Raw genomic sequence first — 11,223 nt, 5'->3', positions numbered from 1 at the left:
CTCACAACAGAAAAGGAGTGGCGAATGTAGACAATCCTGTCTTGTTCCAGTTTTAATGGGAAAGCTTTCAGATTTTCCCCATACAGTATGATGTTAATTATGGGTTATGATATCTGGCTTTAATTGCATTGAGAAATGAACCTTGTATACCTATTCTGTTGTGAGCCTTAATTATAAAGGTATGTTTCTTTTATTGAATGATTTTTCTACATCAGTTGATATGATCATAAGATTTTTATCTTTCCTTTTGTTAATATGATATGTTACTTTTTTTTTTTTTTGTATGTTAAACCATCCTTGGAATAAAGCTTACTTAGTCATGGTGGATAATATTTTTAATGTGTTGTTACATTTGACTTGGTAGTATTTTGTTGAGAACTTTTTGCTTCTGTATTCTTGATGGATATGGTTCTGTGTGTGTGTGTGTGTGTGTGTGTGTGTGTGTGTGTGTTACATCCTTCACTTCTTTTGGTATCAAGATTATGGAGGCTTCTTCACGGAATGAGTTTGTGAGTGTTCCTTCCATTTGGATATTTTGACATAGTTCGAGAAGAATTTGAACTAATTCTTTTCTAAAAGTATAATAGAATTCAGAAGTGAAGTCATCAGGACCTGGGCTTTTCTTTGTCAGGAGACTATTACTGATTTAATCTCGTTGCTTGTTATTGGTCTGTTGAGACTTTTTTTTCTTGATTCAATCTAGAAAATTGTATGTGCCCACAAATTTTATCTAGATTTTCTTGTCTGTTGGCATAAAGTCTAGTGAAAAATTAGCTTATTATCTTTTATATTTCTGTGATATCATCTGTAATACTGGCTGCTTCATTACTGATTTTATTTATGTGGTGTCTTTCTTGATTAGTCTAGCTAATGGTTTGTGAATTTTCTCAAAGATCCAGCTTTTTGTTTCATTGATTTTTTTTGTATATTCTTTTATTCTCTATTTCTTTTATTTCTGCTCTGATTTTGTTTCTTTTCATTTAGTATATTTGAAAATTTGTTGCTATTGTTTTTCCAGTTCCTTGAGATGTGTTGTTAGGTTATTTATTTGCCATATTTTCACATTTTTCTTGTGAGTGTGCATTCACTGTGTCCCACAGATTATGGAATGTTGTGTCTTGGTCATCATTTGTCTCAAGGAATTTTGTAGAATTCGGTCTTAATTTATTCAGGAGTAAATTATTTAATTTCCATTAACTTGTGCATTTTCAAAGGCTCTGTTTTTTATTTCAAACTTAATTCCTGTATGGTTGAAAAAATATAATAGCTAGAGTTTTATACTTTTAAATTAGTAAATGCTTGTTTTGTGTATTCCTATGTAGTCTATCTTTGAAAATATTCCATGCAGAGCTGAAAAAGAATGTGTATTTAGTAGTTCTTGAGTGAAATATTCTATCAATGCCTGTCAGGTCCATTTGGTTTATGTATCATTTAGCTCCTATTGGTCTTTGTTTATTTTCTGCCTAGATGACCTATCCAGTGGTGACAATGAGGTGTTGAAATCTTCAGCAATTAGTTGTATACCAGTATATCTCTCTCTTTAGAGGTAGAAGTCTTTCTATTACATATTTGGGTGCTCTGGTGTTGGGTGCATAGATATTTATAATTGTTATGTCTTCTTGGTGAACTAATTCCTTTAATACTATATATTGTCCTTTGTCTCTTTTTAGCATTTTTATCTTAACATCTATTTTGTCAGTTAACACTATTGTGATTCCAGTCTTTATGTTTGTGTTTGTGTGAAATGCCTTTTTCTGGAAATACAGTGGTCTTTAGATCTAATATTTTACTATTCGTTTTTTGTTTGCTTCCTCTTATTTTTGTCTGTCTGTGTTCCCCATGTTTCTTTCTTTCAGATGACTTGAATATATTTTAGAATTTCATTGAAATTTATAGTTTGGGACCAGCAGTTAGCATAAAGGCTATGTCGCTGAACTTCCATGTAGTCGACCGCGGTTCATGTCCTGGACCTGGTGGCTTAAAACTCATGCCGGGTGCGTGTGCGTGCGTGCCCAAGATCCTGAGAGGAGAAGGGATTGTGGCGTGGCCATCCCCCCGGGGGGTGATTTCTCGCTTTCTGTCTCTATGTCTCTCTCTGTCTGTCTGGCAAGTGCACGTGCCCTATAGCGAAAACCTCTCTGAAAAAAAAAAAAAGAAATTTATAGATTAACTTTTTCTACTGGTAGTTCTGGGGACTACAGTATACAATCTGAAGTTGTTAGCATTTTAAGGATTACTAGTAACACTTACCTAAAATGCAGTGATCTTAGAAATTTATATGTCTATTTACTACCTGCCCTCATTTTTTATATAATGTTTGCCACATATATTACAAGTAACTGTATCTTAACTTTGCAAAAGAATGATATAATTTTTACTTTAGGTAGTCTTGGGCTGTATAATGATTGTTTAGTCAATGAAAGATCACATATATTCTTCCTGCAGTCCTATAACATTATAGTAGGTTATAGCCTTGATCTACATTTGTGTAAGTACAGTCTATGATGTTTGTACAGTGACAAAATAGTCTAGTGATGCATTTTTCAAAATGTATCCCTGTAGTTAAGTAACACACAACTGTATTTTAAATAAATTATGAGGAAAAAATGGTCTTTTTCTCACTCAAACTTTAAAAGTTTTTTATTATCTTTACTCATTCCTAAAGGTCTGAAGTTCTCTCTGATGTCATTTCTTTTCATCTAAAGAACTTTTTTTGACATTTCTTATAGCTTGAATCCAGAAGTCATTCATTCTCCTAGCTTTCTTTAGTCTGAAAACATAAAATTTACTCTATAACAATTACTTCTTCCAAACTTTTACTCTTTTTTAAAATTCACATGTTTTTAATGTATAATTTTTAATTTGTCAGAAACTTATTCATTCTCACTGCAAATAGAATTCCTATTAATCTGTTTTTCAAAAATATTTGAAGCATGGAGTTGTATTTATGCAGTAATGATAAATGAAAAAGTATGACAATGAGCGGAATGTATTCCAGTTTTAGAAACAAACAAATAAACAACATAATTATACATTCATTATGTATAAAAATGAGAAGAAAAATTGTCCAAGTATTAATAAAGATTATTTCCTGGTGGTTGAATTATGGTTGATTTTTATTTTATTCTTCGGAACTTGCCGTAAGTTATATTTTTAAAATAGCACATTTAGTTTTATGATCAGAAAAATTATGAAATTGATTTAAAAAGATGTTGGAAGGCAATGAATGAATAATTAATGTGTGAATCATATAATCAATAAATCTTCTTGTGGTTTAGAGAAAGAAAAATTTATCCAGAACAGAGGGTCAGAACAGAGCAACTTTACATGGAGAAGGTAGGATACAAAATATTTGTAGAAAGGAACAGTTTAAATAAGTATTGGGTGGTGTCAGTGGAGTAGAAAGAATACTCCAATATCTTTCTCATTATGGAATTTTAGTCCTTGAATTCAAGAAAGTATATGCCAACCCTCCTTCTTTCTTAAGCTGCAATATGAGTTTTATTTATTTATTTATTTATTTATTGTGTTCCATTCATGGGGTAATTCTGTTACTAAACATGGCAGAGGAATAGGCTACTCATTTGGCCTTCAGCTTGGTTTTCATTTCTGGATAAGTGGTTAGGCAAAAAAAAAAAAAAAGATTAAAATAAATGCTATTACTTATGTATTTTTGTTTCATTTCCTCACTTTTTTTTTTATCTCCTCCAATATTTAATTTTCCATCTTGGGAAATTTTCTTAGTCTGAGATGATAATCTCATAAATCTCTTTCATCAGATTTTAGAATTATTTCTTATTTCCATGATATAATTTTTTTCTGTTTTAATTTTCTAAAGTAAGAAAATTAAAAAAAAACAAATGAAAAGTTAACTTGGAATTTAAAAAGTAAATGCTTCAAATTATAGCATTAATATTAATAAGAAATTCAAATAGCTATATTTGGAATATAATATGCCTAATAGATTCTGAAAATAATAAATTTTATGGGTAAATGAGCAAGTCTGATTACTTAGACTGGTCAATAAGAACTTGTAATTTCATGCATGCTTTCAAACCAAGAGCTGTTTTTCACCTGCAGCCCTGGATGTTCACTGTTGGCACAATTCCCTGCCATCAGCCAGAACACTCAGAGCAGCCAAAGCTATTCTTCCCAGGCTCCTGAGCCACGAGAAACTAACACTGAATTTTACTACTAAAGTTCAAAGAAAGAAATGGCTCATATATATATTTTTCCCCAACCAGCCCCCTCTCTCCTCCTATTATTCACCCCCTATTACCCACCCCCTTCTATATTGTCTCTACTATCTACAGTTGGCCTCCCTGCTATTATTTCTTTTAATCTTTCAGTTTCTGTTATTAAGTGCAGACATTTGGTATCTATTAAGTGGGGACATACAATGCCTGTCTTTCATAGTCTGGCTTGCTTTACTTAGCACTAAATCTTCCGTAGTCATTCACTTTATATCAAATGTCAGGATCTCATTATTACAGCAAAATTTCAAGTAAACCTGACTCCTCCTTTGCAAGAAGTCTGAAATTATATAAACATTTATTTTTTCAAAATTCACTGTGTTGATTAATTCTTTTTTTTTTTCATTATGATTCTTTTTTTTTTAAAGAGATTTTTGCTATAGGGCCCATGAACACACCAGAGAGACAGAGAGAGATAGAGATAAAGAAAGTGAGAAATCACCCCCCAAGGAGATGGCCATACTTCAATAATCCTTCTCTTTCATTCTAAGCTGCCTGTCTGGGACTTGAACCACAGTCAACTATGGGGAAGTCCAGCAACGTAACCATTATGCCATCTGCTAGTTCCCACAATTCACTTATTTATTTATTTTTTTGCATTCAATCACTATGTATCATTACAGCATAGCAAATGAATTTTTCCATCATGAGTACACTGTTCAGTCAAAGATATTACCATACATATTATAATCAACAAAATTTCTTTATATTTTAGGTCCCTTAACTGTTTTGCTTTTTTCTTCTTCCCCTTGATTCCCTCCCTCTCACCCTCTCCAATTTCTCACTCTCCTCTCAGTATCATTATTGCTCTCCATGCTTTTTATACCTTCCAATCTTTCAATTTCTGCCATAGAGTGTTGACATTAGATTTATTTTGAACGTTTTTGCTATAGGGCATGTGTGCTTCTTAGAGAGAGAGAGAGACAGAATGATACAGAGAGAGTGAGAGGGAAAGTGAGAAATCATCCCCTAGGAGAGATGACTGTGTTGTAATCCCTTCTCCATTTTCCTCTCAGGATTTTGGGTACACATGCGATCAGAGTGACGTTTAAACTTCCGGTCTTGGAGTCAAACTGCGGTCTGCCATGTTAAGTCACTGGCGCCATAATTATCACACCACCTGATAGCCCTGAAAATAGTGAATTCTTAAAGAAATGTGCAAGTTTAAATAATCCAAAGACAGTATTTAATCATTGATTATTTAAAATTCTTTTAACTATCTACAGCAGCATTGTCCCATAGAATTTTCTGTGAAGCTGAAAATGTCCTGTGTCAGTGTGGTTCATTATAGTAGCTAAGAGTCACATGCAGCCATTGACATGTAAAATAAAGCTTGTGTGATCTAAGAACTGAGTTTTTAATATTATTAAATTTATTTAGCTGATTATTTGCTTCTAGATTATATTTAAAATATATATTTAGGGTCTTCAAAAATTTTTGAAGTAGTAAAGTGTTAATAAAACTTTAAGTTGTTTACATTCATCTTAATTTATTCTGATAGGAGAATTTTGTCAAAAATAAAAAATTCAAAAAAGTTCTGTAATTCATTTTCTTCAGTCTCCAAATAAATAAGAAAAGGAAGTTGCAGAAGACTTCAAAAGTTTCTGAAAAATGAAATTAAAGTACAAGTTTATTTTTGGTGCAAAAATTTTTGAAATCTATGTGTTTTTTCATTATATACATTTTTGTAAAGTTTTTGGAGAACCCCTGACTGGACATAATTGGGTATACACACAAAATGTTAAAGTTGTGTGTATGATATGGCTTAGATATTCTCTTGAGTTTAATTTTTGATATATATTATATTAAGAACAGCAGATGGTGTAGCAGTTACATCACTAGACTTCCACATGGTCTACTGCGGCTTGAGTCCTGGACTGGTGGCTTTAAACTTATGCTGGGTACATGCGCGTGTGTGCCCCAGATCCCAGAATCTCTATCCCTCTCTCTTTCTGGAAAGCACATGCACTCTAAGGCAAGAACATAAAAAAAAAAGTGTATTGTATTATATCGTACTGGATGTTAAACTGGTTAGAATTATTTTAATTAAATGCTTAAAATGAAGAACTAATACATTCAATGTGTTAAAATACTTATACCTACTTTTTATTGTAGAAAATAAGCCTGAATATGTAATCTTGTTGTATAAATTATGTAATATCATTATAGCTGCCTGTAGATTTTGAGAGTGGTTGATGGTCTTCTGATGTGCAATAAAAAATTTCTTGAGTGAAAGGAGAATATAAGGGCCAGATAGTGTGCAGCAATAAACATACTATGTGAGGCTGACTCACAAAAAAAGGTTGTGGGTTTGCATTCAGAGACCTCTCTGAACATGCCAAACACCTTTTTGCCTGTGATCTGGGGCTGGCTGAGTCTCAAGGTAGATTGCAGTGTGGAGACCCTTATAAAGGTGACTGTCTCTCACTCATGGAAGAAACAAACAAAACATCCCAGAATGTAATGATTAAACAAATGTGTTCCTCTTTAAATTCTTTTTTCTTCAAAGTTTATTCATTTCATCAGAGAGGGAGAAGAGACAGAGAGACAGACAGAGAGAGAGGAGTAAAGGAGAGAGAGAGTGAGAGTGAGAGAGCAAGAGAGAGAGAGAAATAGGCATTCCCTGAAGTGTCATCTCACAATTCATCTACCCTCTCAGCAGCATTGTCCCACAGAATTTTCTGTGAAACTGAAAATGGATCAGGATCATGTTCATCTGGTGTGTACCCAGAGACCTCGGGATGTGAAGCAGGTACCTTCCCATGTGACTTTTGCATTGCTGAGGAATGCATTACTGCTGCATCACTGTGGCTGCCCTCCTCTTTACATTGAGAAAATATTTTATGGAGAAGTGGTGGCAGGATGTGCTGATAGGAAGGGGATTATACAAGTAAGGAGATGATGGAAAATCTTTGTGTGCTTTTTTATATACATCTCAGTATTCTTCCTTTATCCCTCACTTTTTCTCTCTGTCTCTGAGCAGGGCTTGAGCACTTAACCTTATCTTATCCTTGGATTTAATGTTGATCATTATAGTTAATATTGGGGCAGGAGGATGGGAATAAATGTCCTCAAATACCAAACATAACTTTTTGGAATGCCATGTAATTTTTTACCTTTAACTTCCTACCAGTTAGCTTTCTCTTCATCCTAACCTCTCTTTCTACTCTGTGATTGAGATATAAATAAGAAGGACTGGCCAAAAGGTTAGGGCAAGATGGGAAAAGGAACACCAGTCATCTGCTGGCTCCATTTTCACCTGCAGGGCTGCTTCAATATAAAAATTATTAATATACCAGGTCTTATGTTCTTGGTCTTTAAAAGTGCCTAACAACATCCTCCAAATAGTTTTTTATCACTCCCATTTCCAGCCCCCCTACTGTAGAGTGTCTTGCTATTGCTGGGAAATCTTCTGATTACTTATTGCCACTCCCTACTGAAGACAGAAATAAGTGCTCAGTTGCTTTCAACATTATTTTCCACTTTCAATACCCACTGTGCTATGCTTCAGTAGAGTACTTTGTAGGTGGTTAAATTCATATTTATTTTTCTATCAATATAATGTAAAACTTGCCCTAATGGCCTTAATCTGTATTATATGCTGTATAGATAATGGGATAATTTTCCTAATGAAAATAGCTAATATATGCTATATATGGTGTTTTAAATTGTGATAATAATGCCTTTTTTGTGACTGTAGTCTCCACTTTTCTGATGTAAGGTTTAGTAAAAATGGCTAGTGATTTTACTGATTATCCTCAAATGGCTCAATAAACACATTCTTAATGATTCTATGAATAAATTTTCAAACTTATTTTGCTCAATAAAATGCCTATGTGGTGGGAGTTTTAATCCATACACAATTTACTCAAAATAAATTCACTTTAACTTTAAATGTTGCAGTCAATAATTTGTTTTATTTATTTTTAGAAAAAAACCCTAATGACTCTTTTTCAGTAAAAACGAATTTAAAAATCAAGTCTTCCTTAATTCCACACAATCCTTATGCACAACTTATACAATTTTAAAAAGGTCTTTCTGAAGGAAAACTTCATTTCTTAAGTTCTGTTAATGTTTTGTGTCTGTCTGGCTCCAGAGATCCTGTTGAGGATACTGTGATCTAGTGCATTACTCAAACATTGTGATAGTGCTGGCACCTGAGCACCACAGGAATAAAAAGAGAATGGGGCAAGTATCTTGCAGGATCCGGATTGAGACAAGATGGCGGGTTCGCAGTGATGATCTGTCAAAGGTTGAAAAGTAGTTTGTATAAAAGCAGATTTTGAAAGCAATTTCATTTTGGAACACCTTTTTTTTTTTTTTTTTTGTGCCACCTAAGAAGCCTCTTGATTCACCATGGCAGTAGCAGCAATAAAATGTGCAATATTAAAGACAACCATCTTGAAACATTTCTTTCCAACCCAAAATGGAGCTTTATATTGTGTTTTTTATAAATCTACGTATTCTTCTCTTCCAGATGACGATGATCGCAAAGTGGAGCTTGCTTTGCCATCTGATGGCAGGACGATATTATGCTACCACCCATCTGTGGACATTCAAAACCTATATATGAACATACAAAAGCTATCCCTAGACCAGATCCTGTGCACAATAACGAAGAAATACATGATCAAGTGCTGAAATCCAGGTTAGACGAGAAAAGTGAACACCTTGAACAAGGACCCATGATAGAACAACTTAGCAGAATGTTCTTTACTACCAAGCACTGTTGGTATCCTCATGGACAGTATCACAGGTGTCGTAAGAAACTGGACCTCCCAGAAGACAGATGACATGGAGGTTCTCAGAGGAATCAGAAACATGCCTCATTTGTCATTTAAGAAAATCCCAATGTGGTGTGTTCACTAATAGATTATGTAATAAAATAATAATAATAAAATTTTTTATATATTAAAAAATAGAGAATGGGGCAAAGCTCAAAAACAAATAACATATTTTTAAATTATAAAAGTAATCAGTGCTTACTATAGTCTGAGTGTTGGGTCTTTTCTGAAAACTCATGCTGTAATTTGACACCCATAGGTGCTTGGGATATAGGGGCATATGACTCATGAATAAATTCTTGCTGGCTTCTAGGAGTGAGTCAGTTCTTATTGGACTATTTCCCATGAGAATGGGTTGTTAAAGTAAACTCAGTCTGCTTCTGCATCTTTCTCTTTGCATGCTTCTCTGCTTTTCTGCCACAGGGTAAAGCAGTATGTGGCCCTTTACTAGAGCAAACCAGATTCCAGTGCCATGTTTTCAGACTTCCCAGCTTACCAAATCATAAGCCAAATAAACTTTTCTTTATAAATCGCCCAGTCTCAGGCATTCTGTTATAGCAACATAAATGAACTAAGATGGAAAATTGGTATTGAGCTGTGGGGTATTGCTATACAGATACCTGAAAACGTAGATGTGGCTTGGTAACTAGAGAATGAGTAGTGGCTAGAAAAATTTGGAGAAGCAGTCTAGAAACAAGCCTATATTACAGTTTTGAGTGCTAAGGGTGATTCTAGGTGGGGTCTCAGAAGAAGAAAGACTGGGAGTAAACTTTTTAGAGACTTGTTAAGTGAGCCTGGCCAAAATGTTGACTGAAATATGGACAGTAGAGGCCACTCAGACAAAGTCTCAGATGGGAATAGGAAACACTGGAATCAGGAAGAAAGGCCATCTTTGTTATACAGCTGCAAGGAACTTGGCTATATTGTGTCCATGACCTAACATTTCATGAAGGCTGAATTTAAGGATGATGGCCTAAAATATATGATGGAAGAAATTTTTAGGCAACCAAGTGCTCAGAAGGCCAGGTAGTTACTTTTGACCGCACTCAGTAAAATATGGAGACAAAGAGAAGCAAAAAGAAAGGATTTGAAAATTTTGCAGTTGCCAGGTAGTAGAGAATGAAAGAGTTTCTTTTTTTCTTTTTTTTGAGAGGTTTTTGCTATAGGGTGTGTGCACTCTCCAGACAGACAGAGAGAGACAGAGAGACAGAAATCACCCCCCAGGGGGGATGGTCACGCCACAATCCCTTCTTCTCCATTCTCCTCTCGGGATCTTGGGCACGCACGCACACGCGCCCGGCGTGAGTTCTAAGCCACCGGGTCCGGGACGCAAACCGGGGTCGACCACGTGGGAGTCCAGCAACATAGCCATTACACTAACTGCTGGTTCCCTGGACTTGAACTTTTAAGTTGGTATTAGAATAAGTTAACTTTTTGGTCTATTGGAATGGGATGATTGTATGTTGTACATGAGAAGAACATGAATTTTGGGAGACTTGGGTGAAATGCTATGGTTTTAGTGTTGTGTCCCCATTGAAAATTCATACTATAATCTCATAACAATGAACAATACTGGGAAGTGGGGCCCAGTGGGAGAAGCTTCAGATACAGGAGTGGACTCCTCATGTGTAAATTAATGCCATCTCCAGGAGAAAGTGAGTTATTACTGGATTAGTTCTCATGTGTGTGTGTTGCTGTAAAGTAAACCCAGCCTGCTCTCTCTCTCTCTCTTTGCTACTGCTTTTCTGCCATAGGACCAAGCAGCATGTGGCCTTCATCAGAGCTGACCAGATGCCAGCATCATGCTTTTGGATTTTCCAGTTTACAGAATCATGAGCCCAAAAAGCCTCCTTTTCTTTATAAATCACCCAGTCTCACATACTCTGTTATAGCAAAACAAATGGACTAAGACAATGTTTTCTATAGAACCACATAGAATGATACAATTCTATTGATATATAGAAAATTATTAGATCAATGAAGACAGTGTAATATGATCAGTAGGCTATGGAAAATGTTGACTCAATGTTAATATCTTGAATTAGACAACTATACTATGGTAATATAAGAAAAATATTGTTATTTAGAGGAAATACTTACTGAAGTATTCAGAAGTAAAGAGCTTCATGCAACATACTCTCAAATGGTGCAGAAAAAATGAGTGTGTGTAGATATTCTGTGTATGA

At 34.7% G+C, this 11,223-nt stretch overlaps 1 pseudogene; it reads left to right on the top strand.

The window, feature by feature from the left end:
• The first annotated feature begins 8,609 nt into the window (after window positions 1–8,609).
• LOC102475917 (39S ribosomal protein L42, mitochondrial pseudogene) lies at window positions 8,610–9,046 on the top strand (annotated as a pseudogene).
• Window positions 9,047–11,223: the final 2,177 nt, after the last annotated feature.

The sequence above is a fragment of the Tupaia chinensis genome, unplaced genomic scaffold, assembly GCF_000334495.1.
Source record: "Tupaia chinensis unplaced genomic scaffold, TupChi_1.0 Scaffold144482_1, whole genome shotgun sequence".
NCBI lineage: Eukaryota > Metazoa > Chordata > Mammalia > Scandentia > Tupaiidae > Tupaia > Tupaia belangeri.
This window is presented reverse-complemented; position numbering and strand designations above follow the sequence as displayed.